At 41.2% G+C, this 21,442-nt stretch overlaps 1 long non-coding RNA gene across 1 annotated transcript; it reads right to left on the reverse strand.

The window, feature by feature from the left end:
• Positions 1-518: 518 nt before the first annotated feature.
• LOC120019270 lies at positions 519-18,444 on the reverse strand. Its single transcript, XR_005472316.1, has 3 exons — positions 18,403-18,444; positions 16,189-16,266; positions 519-548 (listed from the first exon to the last, which is right to left on the reverse strand). It is a non-coding gene; the product is annotated as an uncharacterized LOC120019270 (long non-coding RNA).
• Between the last annotated feature and the right edge of the window lie 2,998 nt (positions 18,445-21,442).

Below are 21,442 nucleotides of genomic sequence, written 5' to 3' on the forward strand. Positions count from 1 at the left end.
CCTCTACACTAAATCAGTTTCTCTGGGTGTGTTGTTATAGCTTCCAGTTTATTCTCCGTTAGTCAGCACCTCTAAACTAAATCAGTTTCTCTGGGTGTGCGCCAGCTCCTTACTTCTATTAGATTAATACAAATCAAGACCATTTCCAGACCTAAAGGGACAATGAAGATTAAACAGAACATCAGACAATAGAATGTTACCTGTTACAGACAGAGTGACTCCAGGATCACCAGTATATTTCCCTCCAGTCTGATCTGTTATAAAGCTGAACATGTACGTAGCTGAGTCTTTCTCTCTCAGGTCTGTGACTGTCAGGGTGTGATCGTTGTTCTTATCTCTGTGGTACGTCATATGACTTTAGTAGTCTGGGTCATCACTCAGATTCACAGGATTACCCTCACCATCATTTTTAGTGAACCAGAAGGTTGTTGTGACTGTATGACCACTGGGATATATGTAAGAGCAGGACAGCTCCACTGTTGACCCAATTAAGGTACAGATATTCTTCTTGGTGTGAGTCACTCTCCAGCCATTCTGACCCAGTACCACTGATACATTCATACAACACAAGGATATTACCTATTGGCTTACACGAACAGTAGGGTTTGTCCACACTTTGTGTCTCTAGTTTCTGAGTTGAGTGTGAATGGAAACCACAGCTACACTTATTGAGGTGTGAAATGCAGCTATAAAAGTGAAGTGGAGATTCCTAACAGACGACAACACTGAACACACCAGAGTAACATTAAGATCTGTATTCTTTTAGAAATGTCTAAGGATTCTATAATACATTTATGAATAATAACATACCTGTTAAAGACCAGAGAAAGACCACCAACACACTTCCTGCTGTTCTCAAGGCCATTGTTGCATCTCCCACCCTGCAGTCTTAGAAACATAAACAACAACTCACTCTATAGCTGGTGAATAACTCCACCTGATACATTGAAGTCTAAACTGTAAATGGGGTACAGGGCCTCATTACTGGAAATGAACCAGGCTCACATTGTTTTGTGCTGTATTGCGCTACAGATGTAGGATCTTAATTTGATACACTCTTTAGTTGTAGAGAATTTTCCTGCTCAGCAGGAACTGCAATCTTGTAGTGTATTCAATGCTTAAAAAGGTTTCTAAAGTTTGTAATTTTAACTGTCAGACTTCATTTTCCCTAATGAAAACTGTGTCAGCCACCACATTAATTAAAATATACATAATAATTCACTTTTCCTGTTGCTGAAGGACTATTTTTAAGATCCTTCCTCTGTATATGGTTGTGTGTGTGAATACTGTCTGTCTATTGCACTATGGATCAACATCATCAATAACAACAACTACAGAAGTACTGTAAACACATATTTCTACATTGATTGTTCTGAAGCTGTTTCATTCTCAGAACCCCAAAAATAGGAGGAAAAATTCACTCACTCACTCACTCACTCACTCACTCACTCACTCACTCACTCACTCACTCACTCACTCACTCACTCACTCACTCACTCACTCACTCACTCACTCACTCACTCACTCACTCATTCACTCACTCATTCACTCACTCACTCCTTCACTCACTCACTCCTTCACTCACTCACTCCTTCACTCACTCACTCACACACACACACACACACACACACACACACACACACACACACACACACACACACACACACACACACACACACACACACACACACACACACACACACACACACACACACACACACACACATACACACCTTTTATATAATAATTATATGGACTGGGGGCCCTGTTCCTAAATCAACAATGGGGGACAATGACATACTTGCTGAATACTGGCCCTGAAGTAACAACCAAAACACAGGTCAAAACACAACAAGAAGTAAAATAATACATTACCCTCAAGTACATTACTAATGACTAAAAACAAATGACCAAAAACTATATTTCAAGATATTGTCAAGAGTACTTACAGAGTGAAGTGAAGGGGAGAGGTCTTGTACAGTGAGTCAACTTACTGGTAGTGCATGGAAACTGACATTAAGTGTGTGTTCTGTGGTTGATACATATTTAAAGTAGTTAAGACACAAGTAGCTGATGCAGAACTTCCTTCCTCTTAAAGTCATTAACATGCATGAGGACCAGACCAGCACATAGAAAGGGGAGGTTACTGTATTTCAAAAGAAAATGTACAACAGACTGCATATCTAGTTGCCTTTCTTCATTTGAGTACGGGGCTTACATTGTTTTAAACGTGGCCCATTTACAATGTATTATATTGACTAAATACAGAATCATGTTTACTATAGCCTACTATTTCACTATAGCCTCCCTCTGAGTTCTACATGGAACAGGTCAAAGTTACATTTACATTTGATCAGTTCCATGATGTCTTTCTATTCTACAAACACATTCAATTTACACTCTTCACCAGCTGCATCAAAGTGGTACTGAAGGTTCCAGTGTTCTAGACTAGAGCTCCACCTAGTGGCATCTCAACATTACTGCAGCCGTCAGATATGAATGTCCTCAATAATGTTGGGATAATAACAACATTACAAAGTGGAAATGAATCAGATAAAATGGTGAAAAACAACACTGTCTAGTACTTGACAAAGTCACATTTAATAAGCACACAAACACTTGTAGCGAAATCCTGCATGGGGTCTTCACCGTGCACTTTAAGAGCGCAGCAGCAGTCAGGAAGGAGGAAATCAAGACGGCTCTTCCGGCTCAGTGTCGGAGCTCTCGATTGGCTGGGCAGTTTTGACGGGTGTGTTCAACTCCGCTTACGTCTTGTTTGGTTTCAGCTTGCTTAGTTTATAACATTTCTAAGTGTGATCACTGTTGTTGTCGCGCTACTCCTGACGAGTTGGAAGCGTTCTGGCCTCTGATCTCATCGATTACTAGCAACATTGTTGCAAGCTTTTGTCAAACGAACAACCGAGGATTGTGTCGGACGGACAAATACACGTTCAAGCCTGGACACAACAGCTAAGCCCATCTCTCTTTCTATCTCCTTCTTCAGTGAAATATGTGCTCTCTTAGTGCTGCTCTCTCTTCATGTTCCGAGCCTTCAGTGAACTAATAATGCACTTTAGGACTGTTTGACATTTTAGTTAAAGGGAGGTTGCTGAGTGTTTTGAACTTTATTGATTTTGTGTGGGACAACAGACATCTGGACATTTTTAAGTCCTTTTGTTGTCTATGAACACACCTACACACCCATTCATACCCCCTCCCTCCTCCACTTGGAGGTAATACAGAATATTGCAAATTCTCTAAGTTTTATTACTGCGTTCTTTCTTGTCCATTGTTTCTAGGAAGTTGCCTTTGAATTACTTTGCCATTAATCTTGTATGAGTTATTATTGGTTAGGTTACCCCTGTGCTGTGACTTGTCTTCTCCTTTCTCCCCACTGGCTATCTGGCCAACAGGCTACCCTATAGGCAGTCTCTTCTGCTAATGTGTCTGGTAGTGGTTCTCTATCTATCCTACTCTTTTCAGTTCAGCAGGTTAATACCTGTCTGGTAGTGGTTCTCTATCTATCCTACTCTTTTCAGTTCAGCAGGTTAATACCTGTCTGGTACTGGTTCTCTATCTATCCTACTCTTTTCAGTTCAGCAGGTTAATACTTGTCTGGTAGTGGTTTTCTATCTATTCTACTCTTTTCAGTTCAACAGGTTAATACTTGTCTGGTAGTGGTTCTCTATCTATCCTACTCTTTTCAGTTCAGCAGGTTAATACCTGTCTGGTAGTGGTTCTCTATCTATTCTACTCTTTTCAGTTCAACAGGTTAGTACCTGTCTGGTAGTGGTTCTCTATCTATTCTACTCTTTTCAGTTCAACAGGTTAATACCTGTCTGGTACTGGTTCTCTATCTATCCTACTCTTTTCAGTTCAGCAGGTTAATACCTGTCTGGTAGTGGTTCTCTATCTATCCTACTCTTTTCAGTTCAGCAGGTTAATACCTGTCTGGTAGTGGTTCTCTATCTATCCTACTCTTTTCAGTTCAGCAGGTTAATACCTGTCTGGTAGTGGTTCTCTATCTATTCTACTCTTTTCAGTTCAGCAGGTTAATACCTGTCTGGTAGTGGTTCTCTATCTATCCTACTCTTTTCAGTTCAGCAGGTTAATACCTGTCTGGTAGTGGTTCTCTATCTATCCTACTCTTTTCAGTTCAGCAGGTTAATACCTGTCCGGCGCCCGAACATAAAACATTAATCTTTACCTCTCTCTAACAACACTGCTACAAAAAAGATGTCTGTATTGGTACAATATGCCAATGTCATATTCTGTTACACTGTTTCTGTCTCAAATGGCACCCTAATCCCTATATTCTGTGTGTGTGTTCCAGGGGATGACTGATATCATGCACTCCATCTATGATACAGTATGATGGGAATGTGTTTGTCAGCAGCATACCACCCTGCATCCCACTGCTGGCTTGATTCTAAGCAGGGTTGGTCCCTGGATGGGAGACCAGATGCTGCTGGAAGTGGTGTTGGAGGGCCAGTAGGAGGCACTCTTTCCTCTGGTCTAAAAAAATATCCCAATGTCCCAGGGCAGTGATTGGGGACATTGCCCTGTGTAGGGTGCCGTCTTTCAGATGGGATGCTAAACGGGTGTCCTGACTCTCTGGTCACTAAAGATCCCATGCCACTTATCATAAGAGTAGGGATGTTAACCCTTGTGTCCTGGCTAAATTCCCAACCTTGCCCTCATACCATCACGGTCACCTAATCATCCCCAGCTTCCAAATGTCTAATTCATCCCCCTCCTCTCCCTGTAACTATTCCCTAGGTTGTTGCTGTAAATGAGAATGTGTTCAGTCATTTTACTTGGTTTAATATAAAAAATGTACCCCTGTATGCAGAACAATTTACCCATGGAGCATGTCGACAACTTTTCCAGGTAACAGAACTAACCACATGTCTGAATACTTATGTAAACGTGATATTTCAGTATTTTTTTTATACATTTGCAAACATTTTTAAAAGTGTTTTTGCTTTGTCATTAATGGGTATTGTGTGTAGATTGAGGGGGGAACAAACAATTTAATCCATTTTAGAATAAGGCTGTAACTTAACAAAATCTGGAAAAAGTCAAGGTGTCTGAATACTTTCTGAATCCACTGTGGGCCTTGATTCAATCCTAATGTGCTTGTAGACAATACCTTTATTTAAAGGCAGAGTTCCTGCGTTAGTGGAGATCACATTCAAGGTAAACACACCAGATGTCGTCTCAATTGGAAATTACCTTTTAAATTCTTCACGGTTTCTAATTGGATCCAGGCCCCAGGGTTAGATACGTCTACATCCTGTGTTTTCCACAAAGTGTTTTAAAAAAATCAGACAACAGTTAGGTGGGCAATAGGTACACCTCCATGGGTCTCCACTCTCCTATCCACCTCTAGCCCATCTCTGCCCCCCAAAAGAGACCCCTCTACCTGGGAAGGTCAGACAACAGTTAGGGGCTCAAGAGCCGCACCATATTGGAGACCATAGCACTCATTCTATATGACATCACATTCTCACTTTGCAATAATGTAATTTATTCTTTAACTGCTAGTTGGACAAAATGAGACTGTGAGGAACCCTTACAGGAAGATCGAGGATTCAAACAGAGAAGATGACAATGACATAGGGGCGTAAATATATATATATATATATACATTGCAATTATTCTTGAATGAGCGGTCAGTCATGTGCAAAGGATTAGCATTTCAATTAATATAATTATAGACTGTGTGTAGTGAAGCAATTTAGTCTTTCCCGCCCCTTTCCTTTGACTACCAAGCAGTCATATTGGCTTAGTCCACTAGGGACTTTTCTATCATTGTTAGTAACCAATATCTACTGTATGTAATTCTGTGTGATTATTTATTTAGTTGGTAAATAAATAAGCCAATTTGTATATTGCTGATTCATTATGGAAACCAGAGTTCGTGCGGATAACCAATAATTTTACGACATTCAGATGAGACTGAATGAAGTAAAGAATAATTGATGACTGAAATGTAAGAGTGTTAGACCTGTAAGAGTTAATTCGGAAGACAGAACTCCTTTAAATAAAATTTTCCGTGGTGCCCCAGGTTATTAGTGAGTTAATTGTTGCATGATTTAATTAAATCACGTAATCAATTAAACGTTAGGTAATCGATTTAATAAAATAGCATGTCATCACAGACAGTCAATGACACTACAAAGTGATAAGAAACGTTGCATCAGAACATTGAGGCAAAATATTACCATAACTTAATAAAACCAATAATAAATGTATATGAACATACCAAGTAAACATATATTATGTGTATCATCTTACAGTACTGTAATATAATACTACAGTACTGTATAATGTAATAGAATAGTACAGTACTGTGTAATAGAATAGTACAGTACTAGAATAGTACAGTACTGTATAATGTAATACAGTACTGTATACTGTAATAGAATAGAAACAGTACTGTAATAGAATGACTAACGTAAAAGAATAGTACAGTTCTGTAGAATGTGACATAATAGTACAGGACTGTATACTGTAATAGAATAGTACAGTACTGTATAATGTAATAGAATAGTACAGTACTGTAATAGAATAGTACAGGACTGTATACTGTAATATAATAGTACAGTACTGTAATGTAATAGTACAGGACTGTATAATGTAATAGAATAGTACAGTACTGTATAATGTAATAGAATAGTACAGGACTGTAGAATGTAATAGAATAGAACAGGACTGTAGAATGTAACAGAATAGTGCAGTACTGTATAATGTAATAGAATAGTACAGGACTGTAGAATGTAATAGAATAGTACAGGACTGTAGAATGTAATAGAATAGTACAGGACTGTAGAATGTAATAGAATAGAACAGGACTGTAGAATGTAATAGAATAGTACAGGACTGTAGAATGTAATAGAATAGTACAGGACTGTAGAATGTAATATAATGGTACTGTAGAATAGAAGTATTGTTCCTGTGAGTGAACATCAAGAAGAAATTAAAATATATATTTATAAGGTTCTCAGCCTTCATATAAAATATAACTGTACATCGAGGCTATTTCAGAAATACAAAGCAACGTTATTGTCTTCAGATTCTGTTCCATGTTACTTTAACATAAAAAAAAAGATATTTAACATAAAAATTATTTACAAGGTTCCCCCTCTTATTCATCATAGTTTAAAAGGCAAAACTGGCCCTAGATCAGCACTCCAACTAAGTGTGAATACAGTAGTCCTGTGTGTTGGTAGAGCCTGGTGCTGACCCTAGATCAGCTCTCCAACTAAGTGTGAATACAGTAGTCCTGTGTCTCAGTTGGTAGAGCCTGGTGCTGACCCTAGATCAGCACTCCAACTAAGTGTGAATACAGTAGTCCTGTGTGTTGGTAGAGCCTGGTGCTGACCCTAGATCAGCTCTCCAACTAAGTGTGAATACAATAGTCCTGTGTCTCAGTTGGTAGAGCCTGGTGTATGGGTTCCATTGGTTTTGGGTTTGTTGTGTTCAGGTCTTCTGGGTTTGTTGTGTTCAGGTCTTCTGGGTTCTGGGTTTGTTGTGTTCAGCTCTTCTGGGTTCTGGGTTTGTTGTGTTCAGGTCTTCTGGGTTTGTTGTGTTCAGGTCTTCTTGGTTCTGGGTTTGTTGTGTTCAGGTCTTCTGGGTTTGTTGTGTTCAGGTCTTCTGGGTTCTGGGTTTGTTGTGTTCAGGTCTTGGTTCTTGGTTTGTTGTGTTCAGCTCTTCTGGGTTTGTTGTGTTCAGGTCTTCTGGGTTTGTTGTGTTCAGGTCTTCTGGGTTCTGGGTTTGTTGTGTTCAGGTCTTGGTTCTTGGTTTGTTGTGTTCAGCTCTTCTGGGTTCTGGGTTTGTTGTGTTCAGGTCTTCTGGGTTTGTTGACTCTACTATAGATCTCAGAAGAGTCCCCAGCTGCTTGTGCTGCCGTGGGTCTGAAGAGAGAGAAACAGAAATTAAACAGAATCTGCTTCCCCTCAAAAAACCTTCATAAACTCTTTATAGTGCATTACTTTGACCAAGGCCTATATGGCTCTGGTGAAAAGTAGTGCACTAAATAGGGAATAGGGTTCCATTTGGAACACAGACAGTTCCTCAAAACCACCACTCTCATTATATTGTCGGGTTTGTAAGGAAATGCCGTCACTAGTGGCCACTAGTGGTCAACTCTTTCGCTTATTAATGATGTCATGGTCTTCTCATCCAATAAGCAGCAGCATATTGAATGAGCTGTAATCAAGAATAAAGCTTGTTTACAACCAAATCTAAAAACATATGTAACTGGAATGTTATAGGAGGGTCAGATTTTCTTTGTGAATTCACTTGTTTTTGAGAAACTATCCCCAAGCATCTATTCACTTCCTCATCCTCGTTGTTCAGTAAGTGGCTCCAAAAACACCCCAAAACATCCTTTTAGAAACTAAAAAGCTCTAAGTAGTCTATAGTGATGCAGGTCTTTACATGTTGTACACATGAAGTTGTGTCATTCAGAACTTAATCCACAACGTTATGTTCCATGTTGTTGAGACTTGAACGATGCTTCTCGTCCGTTCTAGCAGCATGATACACTGAGAATGGAACAGTTGGACGGGGAAACAGCACGAGTCACACAATGGAATATAACGTTGTGGATAAAGTTTGGAATGACACTTTCATGTGTACAACTGTTCCATCTAAAGTCCTGCATCACTATACTGAGAGCTTTCTGTTTCTAAAAGACGTATTTGGGTGTTTTTGGAGCATTTGTTCATGTTTTTCAGAGCCTCTACTGCACAACGAGGATGAGGAAGTGAATTACTTGTTGGGGAAAGTTTCTTTAAAACAAGTGAAGTCACAATAAAAGGTGTCTGGACCTTTCTATAACATGGCATTTACATACAAAATAGAAATGTGGTTGTAAAAAAAAACAACTTCTGCTTTAATGTGGTGTATCCACAATGCTCTAGAATTGGCACTGTTGTTGTAATGGCAGAATATGCTCACCGGTTGGCAGCACTGGGGCAGTTGAATTTCACAGCATCGTACTGGACATCCTCTTCCTGTTTCTGGGGTTTACACAGCTGAACGGTGGAGTACAGAGGCACTTCCTGGATTTTGAAGCGAGAGAAGTGGACGCTGGCATAGTGAACGTCATCCTGGTCGACGGTGGCCGCTGTCTGTGCTGCAGTAGGGGTCATGACCATGCCTGAGATGTTGTCATACACTGGACTAGAGTCTCCCTGATGGAGAAAGAGAACAGACAACATGAGGAGTGGAAATGTTCCACACAGAATACAAATAATCTGATAGTAACAGACTCACCTGTACATTCTCTGATGTGTCTCTTGTGTCAGAGGTGGATTTGGAGGCCTTCTTTCTGTTTTTAAATTAATTAATGAATTTATTCTTGAAAGAATGAATGAAACAATCAATGATTAAATTAAGTTAATAAAAAGTGTTAGAGTGAAATAATCGTTAAAAGATCACTCACCTGAACCACATGAAGCCAGAGAGACAGAGGATGAGAACCAGAACAACCACTATGATTCCTACAGCTGCAGTCAGAACTGAGGACTGTTTCTCTAAAAGATAATGTAGATGATACGAGTGCTGGCATGTTATAAACGTAGTACAGGACAATAATACAATGTTTGTTAAGGGATCTCATCTCAACGTATATATAATTAAACATTATAAGCCAAATTATAATTATTAATATTAGTTTGAAACGTCATTTTGTGTTGAAATATTGAAGATGAAACTTCACCTGGTAAAATGATCATCAGAGCTGTAGAGTTCCTAGATCCTCTTCCATTCCAGGCCTCACAGTGGTAATGTCCATTGTCCTTAGACTTGAAGTTACTTATGTTGTAGATCTGTCCAAATCCATTTAGAAAAGTCTCATTTTGAAAGTACCAGGTGTATTTGTCCACAGGTGGGTTGGCATCACTGCTGCAGGTCAGAGTCACTGAACTGCCCTCCACTATTTCACCAGAGGGACTGACTGACACTGAGGTGTTCCTTGGATGATCTGGTGTAAAATACATTGTATTTATTTATAGCAACATTTGTGTTTACATTTTACGGGTGAGTTTGAAATAATTTATAAATTATAATAAATTAATAATTCAGAGCAAAAGAAATTCTGAAACAGAATCACTAAAAATAATGATGACATTGTGGTAAAGCACATTCGGGGAAATGGATGAGTCACGATCGCGTGGAGAGACGGACCAAGGCGCAGCGTGATTGGAGTTCCACATCTTTATTTTTAGTGAAACTTATAAACCAAGAAACAAACAACGACCGTGCAGTACTGAGGTGCAACATGCACTCACTCAAAAACAATATCCCACAAAGCAGGTGGGAAAAAGGGCTTTCTAAATATGATCCCCATTTAGAGGCAACGATTACCAGCTGCCTCTAATTGGGAACCATACAAACCAGCCACATAGAAAATAAATGACTAGAACACACCCCTAGTCACGCTCTGACCTAAACACCATAGAGAACCGAGGGCTCTCTATGGTCAGGGAGTGACAGGATGTTACACACTAAAATATGTATTGATAGATATATTTATGTGAAAACAATCTATTTTCAATTCAAGTATCAGCATGATCAGTATATCAAACTGGACATCTAAACCCCCAATGTACTAACATGTGACGGTGAGAGTCTCTTCAGCAGAGGGGAGATCCTCATGGCCTTCTACAGCACAGGAGTATCTGCCTGTATCCTCACTGCTGACTGAGAATAGGATATAGACAGGAGAGGAGGTGTTGCTGTTTGGTATAGGCTGTCCATTCTTATACCAACTGTAGACTGTGATGGTGTCCAGTGTACATTTGGTTCTACATGTCAGTGTGACATTCTCCCTCTCTGACACAGATGTAGGATCCATCTCCAACACAACATCTAGAGAAAAATGGAAACAAATCATTATTCTCCTCCTATATATGTCCTCTTTTGAAATATTATATTCGTTTTTTTCCCTGTTACATAACACTGCAGTGTCTGTATGACTGCATTTTTAATAAGGTATTACAGTCATTAATTTGATATATTTAGCCAGGACAGTGAACTCTGTAATAATTTCCACTGTTTTCCAGGAAGTCCTGGGCTCCATAGAATAAATTAAACAGATTAAAACACAACATACTCATTAGCATACATACAAATCAACACTCACATTACATCTATCTAGATATGTGTCATAGATGTGAGATGAGTGACAGATTACCTGTGACAGTCAGGGAGACACGTGAGCCAGAAAACTTTCCTCCAGATGTTATGAATCTGAACCTGTACCCAGCAGAGTCACTCAATCTCAGGTCTGTGATTCTCAGGGTACAGTTACTCTTCTTATCCCCAAGGTACTCTATATGACCCTCATTCCCTGGCACTGGGCTCAGATCTTCAGCATCCATACCAGACCATTTAGTAAACCAGAAAGTTTTTTTGATCTCATGATAACTGGGATATGTGTAAGAGCAGGATATGTCCACTGTTGACCCCTTTAAAGCACAGATCTTCTGATGGGTGTAAGTCACACTCCAACACTTCTTACCTGAAATACAAGACAATATAACACCTTTATAAAATTCTTAATTACAATATCTACTGTATACACTTATGCTGTTACGTTCCTCAGCAAGAAAACCTAAAATGTAACCAAAACAAAAGTGGGAATTAATAAAAGAGTCACTGACAAAGACAAAAATGAGACCAGTGGGTTCTGAAAGACACTCATGGGGGTGTCCATTGGAAATTGACTATCAACAACAACTGGAACCAAAAAGACATGAGCGCCCACAAGATTTGCCCAAGAAGAGGCAAACAAAATAAAACCCCACATGCCAGCACAGTTGTAACACATACTGACTAACGAGTGACGCCAATCAGGGCACCCCACCTCCAAATATAAATGAAAAAAAAAATCAACAATGTTTAAATCAAATGCTGTGAAAGTAACCAGGAAGTGACTATCCCCTCAGCTTTGTAGTTTTTAAACTTTGGTAAAAACAAATTCATGAGTCTTCAGTGCTCAAAAAAGTAGTGCAATGGTGTACAAGTGCAAAAACGTAATGAAAAGTTTCTGGTAGAAGTAAATTCATCCATTGAGTGCATTTTCATGAATTTGATTATATATCTTGAAGCTCGTTCAACACTGCGTGGCAAAGCATACGCAACTAAAGCAGAAGTGGACGTTACATTCACAGCAAATTCAATAATGATTGTCTGACAACCTGAAACAAATGTTGTATGTAAAAGTCCACACTTGCACACTGCAGGAGAGTGGAGATCCTCATGGCCTTTTACAGCACAGGAGTAACTGTCTGCATCACTAAAGGAGTCTGAGTTCAGGCTGGAAGTGTCCTCCTTTACTTTGTGTCCGTTCTTGTACCAGATGTAGGTGGGGTTGTCAGTCAGAGTACAGGTGGTGATACAGGTCAGTGTCTTATCCTGATGTCCACCAGTCACCTTCACCTGAAGACCTGGAGAATAAACAATAGCACTGTAAATCCCTTTATCACTGACTTATCACTCTAATACAAAGACGGAAGAAATCCTATGTTATACAGACATAAACACAAACCAAGACATTCATCCTGAACTAAATGGAATTCAACAGTTTAACTATATTGAATGTAACTGTACCTGTGACAGACAGAGTGACTCCAGGACTTCCAGAATATTTCCTGCCAGTCTGATCTGTTAATAATCTGAACTTGTACGTAGCTGAGTCTCTCTCTCTCAGGTCTGTGATTCTCAGGGTACAGTCTTTCTTCTTATCCCCATGATACTCCAGACGACCTGCATACTCTGGGTCCTGACCTAGATCTTTAGGTTCTACCCCAGTCCCCCATTTAGTGAACCAGAAGGTTGTTTTGACTGTATAACCTCTGGGATATGTGAAAGAGCAGGACATGTTCACTGTTGACCCCTTTAAAGCACAGATCTTCTGATGGGTGTAAGTCACACTCCAACAGTTCTGACCTGAAATACAAGACAACATAACACCTTTATAAAATTCTTAATTACAATATCTACTGTATACACTTATGCTGTTACGTTCCTCAGCAAGAAAACATAACATGTCACCCAAACAAAAGTGGGAATTAATAAAAGAGTCACTGACAAAGACAGCAATGAGACCAGTGGGTTCTGAAAGACACTCATGGGGGTGTCCATTGAAAATTGACTATCAACAACAACTGGAACCAAAAAGACATGAGCGCCCACAACATTTGCCCAAGAAGAGGCAAACAAAATAAAACTCCACATGCCAGCACAGTTGTAACACATACTGACTAACGAGTGACGCCAATCGGGGCACCCCACCTGCAAATATAAATGGGGGAAAAAATCAACAATGTTAAAATTATATACTGTGAAAGTAACCAGGAAGTGACTATCCCCTCAGCTTTGTAGTTTTTAAACTTTGGTAGTTTTTTTTTCATGGGTCTTCAGTGCTCAAAAAGTAGTGCAATGGTGTACAAGTGCAAAAACGTAATGAAAATTATCTGGTAGAAGTAAATTCATCCATTGACTGCATTTTGATGAATTTGATTATATATCTTGAAGCTCGTTCAACACTGCGTGGCAAAGCATACGCAACTAAAGCAGAAGTGGACGTCACATTCACAGCAAATTAAATAATGATTGACAACCTGAAACAAATGTTGTATGTAAAAGTCCAGACTCACACACTGCAGGAGAGTGGAGATCCTCATGGCCTTTTACAGCACAGGAGTAACTGTCTGCATCACTAAAGGAGTCTGAGTACAGGCTGGAAGTGTCCTCCTTTACTTTGTGTCCGTTCTTGTACCAGATGTAGGTGGGGTTGTCAGTCAGAGTACAGGTGGTGCTACAGGTCAGTGTCTTCTGTCCCTCTGCAGCAGGAGTCACCTTCACCAGCAGACCTGAAACAATATGTATAAAACCACATACACCTCTGTGTTAACAGGATGGTTAATTTATTTTCTCCTGTAATTCGATATGATATATTATTGTAAAATACAGGGTAGTATTACCTGTGACAGACAGATTTGTTCCTGGGAAACTATGACCCCATTCAAAGTTGTTTGTTTTAAAAGTGAAGTGATACTCAGCTGAGTCCTCCTCTCTCAGATCTGTGATTCTCAGGGTGAAGGGACCTTTGTATGTCCCAGTGTACTTCACACGACCTGCATACCCTGGTTCTCTGGTTAGGTCTTCAGGGGTCGACTTGTCACTTCTAAACCAGAATGTTGATGTGGTGGAATAATAACCAACATAAGAACAGGATATGTCCACTGTTGACCCCTTCAAGACACAGATTCTCCTCTTGGTGTAAGTCACTCTGCTGCATCTCTGACCATCGACACCTGAAATATAATGATAAGAATGCATGATTTACACAGTGGAATCCAGAGTAGTTCTGCCATCCTGTGTTACTGTTAAGTGTTATCTATGAGGACTGTTTAGCAGACAGAATAATTACACTTGAAAAGTTATACTAGAATACTGAGTTGAATCCACACTCACACACTGCAGGAGAGCGGAGATCCTCATGGCCTTTTACAGCACAGGAGAAGCTGTCTTCATAGTTACTGGAGACTGGGTCTTTGTACTGAGGGGAGGTGCTCTCATCTAGATGTCGTCCGTTCTTGTACCAGATGTATGTGGGGTTACCAGTCAGAGTACAGGTGGTTTTACAGGTCAGTTTGTAGTAATATATCCTCTCCACCTTTAGATCTGAAGGGAGAGGATATGAAACAATAATGGAGGAAGTCTGTCAGTCACCACCATTTCACTGTTCTCATATGTCACGCCCTGGCCTTAGTTATCTTTGTTTTCTTTATTATTTTAGTTAGGTCAGGGTGTGACATGGGGGATGTGTGTGTGTTTTTGTCTCGTATAGGGTGTTTGTATTGTCTAGACTCTAGAGGGTTTTGTAGAGTTCATGGGGTTGTGTTCAGTGTAGGTGTCTATGTAGGTCTATGGTTGCCTGGATTGGTTCTCAATTAGAGACAGCTGTCTATCGTTGTCTCTGATTGGGAGCCATATTTAGGCAGCCATAGTCATTAGGTAGGTTGTGGGGAATTGTCTATGTGTAAGTTGCCAGTGTCTGCACTTATTGTTTGTATAGCGTCACGTTTGTTGTTTTGATTAGTTTGTATAGTGTTCGTTTTGTTTTCGTCTTCATTAAAGAAGAATGTATTGTTATCACGCTGCGCCTTGGTCCTCCTCACTTAAATGTTACGACGAACGTGACATCATAGAACATGTAATAAATGACTTGTACTATACTATTTATTCAGTACCTGTGAGACTGAGAGGGAATCCATATGAGCCATATTTCCATTCTGAATACTGGTTTATTTTATATCTGAAGTAATATGTTGCTATGTCTCTCTCTCTCAGGTCTGTGATTCTCAGGATGCAGTCCTTCTCTGTAGTTCCATGGTACTCCACACGACCTTCATAATTAGGGTCCCATCTCAGGTCATAAGGCTTACCATTCAACCATGTGTAATACCAGACTCTCTCAGTGACTTGGGTCACACTGGAAATAGGACAGTGCAGGTCCACTGATGACCCCTTTAAGGCACAGACACTCCTCACAGTATATTGTCCCAGAACACCTGAAACACAGTGTCACAGGACTCAACCATGAGAGAACTTCATTTGTGACGTCAAGACTATAAAAAACAGACATTACAATATTACATCCAAATACATGTAAACATGTGTATAGTACTGTAGGACCCTCTACTCAAATGTACATTCCCTTATATCATTCTAGTATTCATTTCAATATACATCATGGAAGTAAAAAGCACTAGTGGCCAGGGTAGGGGTCAATCCCGTTTAAATTCCAGTCAATTCAGTAAAACAAATTACAATTCCACATTTTCTAAATGTTCCTAATTGAAAAGCATTGAAAATAATTGGAATTGGAATTTCAGTCTACTTCCTGAATTGAGTGGAATTGAGATGGAATTGACCCCAACTCTGCTGGTGGTTGACAACATTCTTATTCTGCTACTGCTGCTGATGTGCAGAAGTGTGAATGGAAACCAGAGATATGCTTCACTCAGTGAGGTGTGACATATTACTATTTAAAGTGCAGTGGAGATGCCTAACAGAACACACCAGAATAACATTATGATTCTTATCCTTTTAGAAATGTCTGTAGATTAATAAACAGAGAACTAAAAGATAAGAATGAGACCATACCTGCTACAGACCAGAGAAAGACCACCAACACACTTCCTGCTGTTCTCAAGGCCATTGTTGCATCTCCCACCCTGCAGTCTTAGAAACATAAACAACAACTCACTCTATAGCTGGTGAATAACTCCACCTGATACATTGAAGTATAAACTGTAAATGGGGTTCAGGGCCTCATTACTGAAAATGAACAAGGCTCATATTGTGTTGTGCTGTATTGTGCTATATGGTTGTCTATGTGAATACTGTCTGTCTGCAAGTCTATTGCACTATGTATGTAATGTGTGTGATGTGGTCAGTTCCATGCATTTGGTTAGTTCCATGATGTCATTCATTCTATTCTACAAACCCATTCAATTTACACTCCTCATCAGCTGCATCAAAGTGGTACTGAAGGTTCCAGTGTTCTAGACTAGAGTTCTCCCTACTGGCATCTCAACATTACTGCAGTGTTCTAGACTAGAGTTCTCCCTACTGGCATCTCAACATTACTGCAGTGTTCTAGACTAGAGCTCCACCTACTGGCATCTCAACATTACTGCAGTGTTCTAGACTAGAGCTCCACCTTCTGTTATCTCAACATTACTGCAGTGTTCTAGACTAGAGCTCCACCTACTGGCATCTCAACATTACTGCAGTGTTCTAGACTAGAGCTCTCCCTACTGGCATCTCAACATTACTGCAGTGTTCTAGACTAGAGCTCTCCCTACTGGCATCTCAACATTACTGCAGTGTTCTAGACTAGAGTTCTCCCTACTGGCATCTCAACATTACTGCAGCCTCCAGTCCTGATGTCCTTATTCATTTGTGCAGTAATATGAATAGAATGAATGGATACTGTTCCATTAATTCCAGCCATTCCTCCTATATCTCTGCCCACCAGCATCCTCTGTTGTACAGTACTAGTAGTAAGTTTATCTAGCAGAGGCATCAATGAACATCACCATAGCCTGCTGTATTGACTGTGTAGTGTGTTGTAGTCTGCTGTCCATAAATAATGTAATTTAGCAGATGCCTTTATCCAAAGCGACTTACAGTTAGTTATATGTGCATATATTTTACGTATGGGTGGTCCAGGGAACAAAACCCATCACGTTGCAGGTGCCATGTTCTACCAACTGAGCTACAGAGGACCATATTCTATAAAGTCTAATGTGCATATATAGATTTCTGATATGATTCAGGAGGCCTGTCAGAGGACAGACAGGAAAGGAGAACAGGAAAGTGATTGTTTTCATCTAAACCAACAAACCCACAACACTGTGTCTCATGTTAATACTACTCCTAAACACAACCCACCATCACTGTGTCTCATGTTAATACTACTCCTAAACACAACCCACCATCACTGTGTCTCATGTTAATACTACTCCTAAACACATCCCACCGTCACTGTGTCTAATGTTAATACTACTCCTAAACACAACCCACCATCACTGTGTCTCATGTTAATACTACTCCTAAACACAACCCACCATCACTGTGTCTCATGTTAATACTACTCCTAAACCTCTTATGAAGCATCCACTCAATCACTCTCACTCTTACTTTAGGGACATTTTCAAAATATCTCCACCACAATCTATTGCACTCAGAGCTCTTAAAATTTATGTGAAACCACATGTACAAAGTACATCCCGTCTTTTGAAGCACACAATATAGCTCAGTATTTGTCATGGGTGCCAATAGTTTTGGTCGTGACTGTATATCCCACAATCAGATTAATATGTCAAAATGTATTTACACACACACACACACACACACACACACACACACACACACACACACACACACACACACACACACACACACACACACACACACACACACACACACACACACACACACACACACACACACACACACACACACACGCGCACACATACACACACACACACAGTTATACTTGACCCTGTTATACTTTGACAGTGAACATGACCCTATTGAATGGAGATCTGGGTGTTCCTGGTGAAACAACAGTCCAGGGTCAGTATTCACAAAGTGTATCAGAGTAGGAGAGCTGATCTGGGATCAGTTTAGCCTTTTAGATCATAATTATACGGACCGTCTGAGACACTTTATGAATACAGGCCCTGATGTAACAACCAAAACACAGTTCAAAATAAACCAACAAGTACAAAGATACAGTAAGTCATGTGATGTTTGGCTAAAAACATCAAAACTAAAACTATATTCCAAGATATCGTCAAGTGTACTTACAGAGTGAAGTGAAGGGGAGAGGTCTTGAACAGTGAGTCAACGTACTGTCACTGCGTGGAAACAAGAAGTAGTCTACTGTAAGTATTAGTAGAAGCAGGCGTAGCCTAAGTGTGAGTTCTGTGGTTGACACATTTTAAAAGTTGCCTAGTCTAGTCATTAACATGCAGGAACAGCATGTCACATAAGGGATGTTACTGTATCTAAATAGAAAATGGTCTAAAGTCAGCATACTGTAGTTACATTTCTTTATCTGAGGAGTGGACCTACATGTTTTACAAGAGACACAATGTGACCCATTCCCATCACTCCTCATCAGCTGCATCACAGTGTTAATGAAGGTTCCAGAACAGATGAAAGGCGTTGTATGTTTGGTTCCAGTGTTCCATAGTAGAGCGCTCCCTACTGGCAACTCAACATTACTACAGCCTCCAGTCTATAGGTCTCCACTTGTCTAGGAAATCCCAGACGTAGTGAAACAGCTACAACCTTGTTAACATTGTTAGAGGCAACCTGTCTGCCCTGGGAGACTAATATGTCCCAATCATATCCTCGTCCACTTGGTTCAATAACAACATAACAAACTGGCAATAAGGCCAAGGGAGGGAAGGGGGAAGGAAATCACTTTGATTGACACTTCACACACTCATACTGTGTGTCCAGTGTGCTGTCTGTGCTGTGTGTCAGAAGACTACAAAAGGGGTGACACCCCCAACACCCCCATTCTATCCAAGCCTCCTGTTCTCTTTTAAAGTAGGGGAAATGTCTTCCTCTTTTTCAATCTTCATATTCATTATTCTGTTCTTCCTCTTCCTCCCTCTGTCATATCCGGAAGGTGCGTGGTGTTCAGGGTGGTCAGAGTTGCCATGGTTTCCTGTATCTTCCTCTCTGATCAGGTGTATGGTTGAAGAGAGAAAGAGAGAGAGAGAGAGATAGAGAGATACGGGAGCGAGAAGAGAGAGAGGGGGGAGTTAGGGAGAGAGAGGGGGGAAGAGAGAGAGAGGAGAGGGGGTTAGAGAGAGAGAGAGAGAGATAAAGAGAAGAGGGGGAGAGAGAGGGAGGGGGGGTTAGGGAGAGAGAGGGGGGTGGGGAGAGAGCGGGGGGAAGAGAGAGAGAGGAGAGGGGGGTGGGGAGAGAGCGGGGGAAGAGAGAGAGAGGAGAGGGGGGTGGGGAGAGAGCGGGGGGAAGAGAGAGAGAGGAGAGGGGGTTAGAGAGAGAGAGAGAAAGAGAAGAGGGGGCGAGAGAGGGGGGAAGAGATAGAGAGGAGAGGGGGTTAGAGAGAGAGAGTGTGAGAGATAGAGGGGGAGAGAGAGAGAGAGCGAGAGAAAAAAAGAAAGGTACGGGAGCGAGAGAGAGAGAGGGAGAGGGGGGGAAAGAGAGAAAGAGAGAGAGAGAGAGAGGGGAGAGAGAGAGAGAGGGGGGTGTGGAGAGAGAAAGAGAGAGAGAGAGAGAGGGGGGGGAGAGAGAGAGAGAGAGAGCGAGAGAGCGGGGGGGAGAGAGCGAGAGAGGGGGGAGATGGGGGGAGAGAGAGGGGGGGAGAGAAAGAGAGCGAGAGAAAGAAAGAGAGATAAGGGAGCGAGAGAAAGAGAGAGAGGGGGGGTAGGGAGAGAGGGGGGAAGAGAGAGAGAGGAGAGGGGGTTAGAGAGATAGAGGGGGAGAGAGAGAGAGAGCGAGAGAAAAAAAGAAAGGTACGGAAGCGAGAGAGAGGGAGAGGGGGGGAAAGAGAGAAAGAGAGAGAGAGAGAGAGGGGGGAGAGAGAGAGAGAGAGAGAGAGAGCGAGAGAGCGGGGGGAGAGAGCGAGAGAGGGGGGGAGAGCGAGAGAGGGGGGGGAGATGGGGGGAGAGAGAGGGGGGGAGAGAAAGAGAGCGAGAGAAAGAAAGAGCGATAAGGGAGAGAGAGAGAGAGAGAGGGGGGGGGGGGGTAGGGAGAGAGAGGGGGGAAGAGAGAGAGGGTAGAGGGGGTTAGAGAGAGAGAGACATTGTTACAAAACTGTATATTGACATAATGTGACATTTGAAATGTCTATACTCATTTGGAGCTGTTGTGCGTGTAATGAACACTGTACATTTTTTTTGTGTTAATTTGACTTTTGTTTATTATCTATTTCCCTTTCTTTGGCAATGTAAACATATATTTCCCATGTCAATAAAGCCCTTTGAATTGATTTGAAATTAATTTAATTGAGAGAGAGAGAGAAACCTGATAGTGAAAGTCCTCAAAGGTGCTGCCAATGCTAAAACTGTCTTTTGGGCACTAGAGTCCTCTGTGTATCTCTATGGAGGTATGATATATGAGTTGATTGGTAAAAACCTGCCTAATATGTTTATAAATGATAGCTGATGTTTTGACAAAGACAGCTGTCCTTACCATGTGGAAGTGTACTGGGAGGCTGAGGAGGTGTTGAGGCCTATAGAGTTGGTCCTCTGAGGAGAGGGAGGGGTTCTCTGCATCCAGCGGTCTGGGTACCTGATCACCAGCCTGGTGCTCTCCAGCTCCACCCCTGGACAGGAGGACAAACAGCAGGCACCAATGTGTGGGAGGAAACACTGTTTAACTGACGACCGACGTCAGCTTGCAGGCGCCACAAGGAGTTACTAGAGCAGGATGAGACAAGGACATCCCGGCTAAACCCTCCACTAACCCAGATGACCCTGGGACAAATGTGCTCCGCCTCATAGGTCTCCCGGTCACAGCCGGCTGTAACAGTCCGGGATCAAACCCGGGCCTGCAGTGCTGCCTTAGCACTCATTGTTGAATTTGTGATTTCCAACTTGTTGTGTAATGTTTATGTCCAATGGCCAATGAGCACTGATACGTTTTATATATAATTTCATATGACAAGGATTGATAAGGATTTGCCAGTAGATTGACATTAGATTGACAGTAGATAGACATTTCGAGCTCTACCCGTAGATTTTGCGGTGACGTAGTGTCCCCATGAGTGACAGAACACTGGGCCAATCACAGCACAACTAGAGAACATTACCAACCCCTACGCTCCGTATTTTATGCTGGCTGCCCCACCACCACCACAGAAAGCACT

Source organism: Salvelinus namaycush, chromosome 2, assembly GCF_016432855.1.
Source record: "Salvelinus namaycush isolate Seneca chromosome 2, SaNama_1.0, whole genome shotgun sequence".
Taxonomy (NCBI): domain Eukaryota; kingdom Metazoa; phylum Chordata; class Actinopteri; order Salmoniformes; family Salmonidae; genus Salvelinus; species Salvelinus namaycush.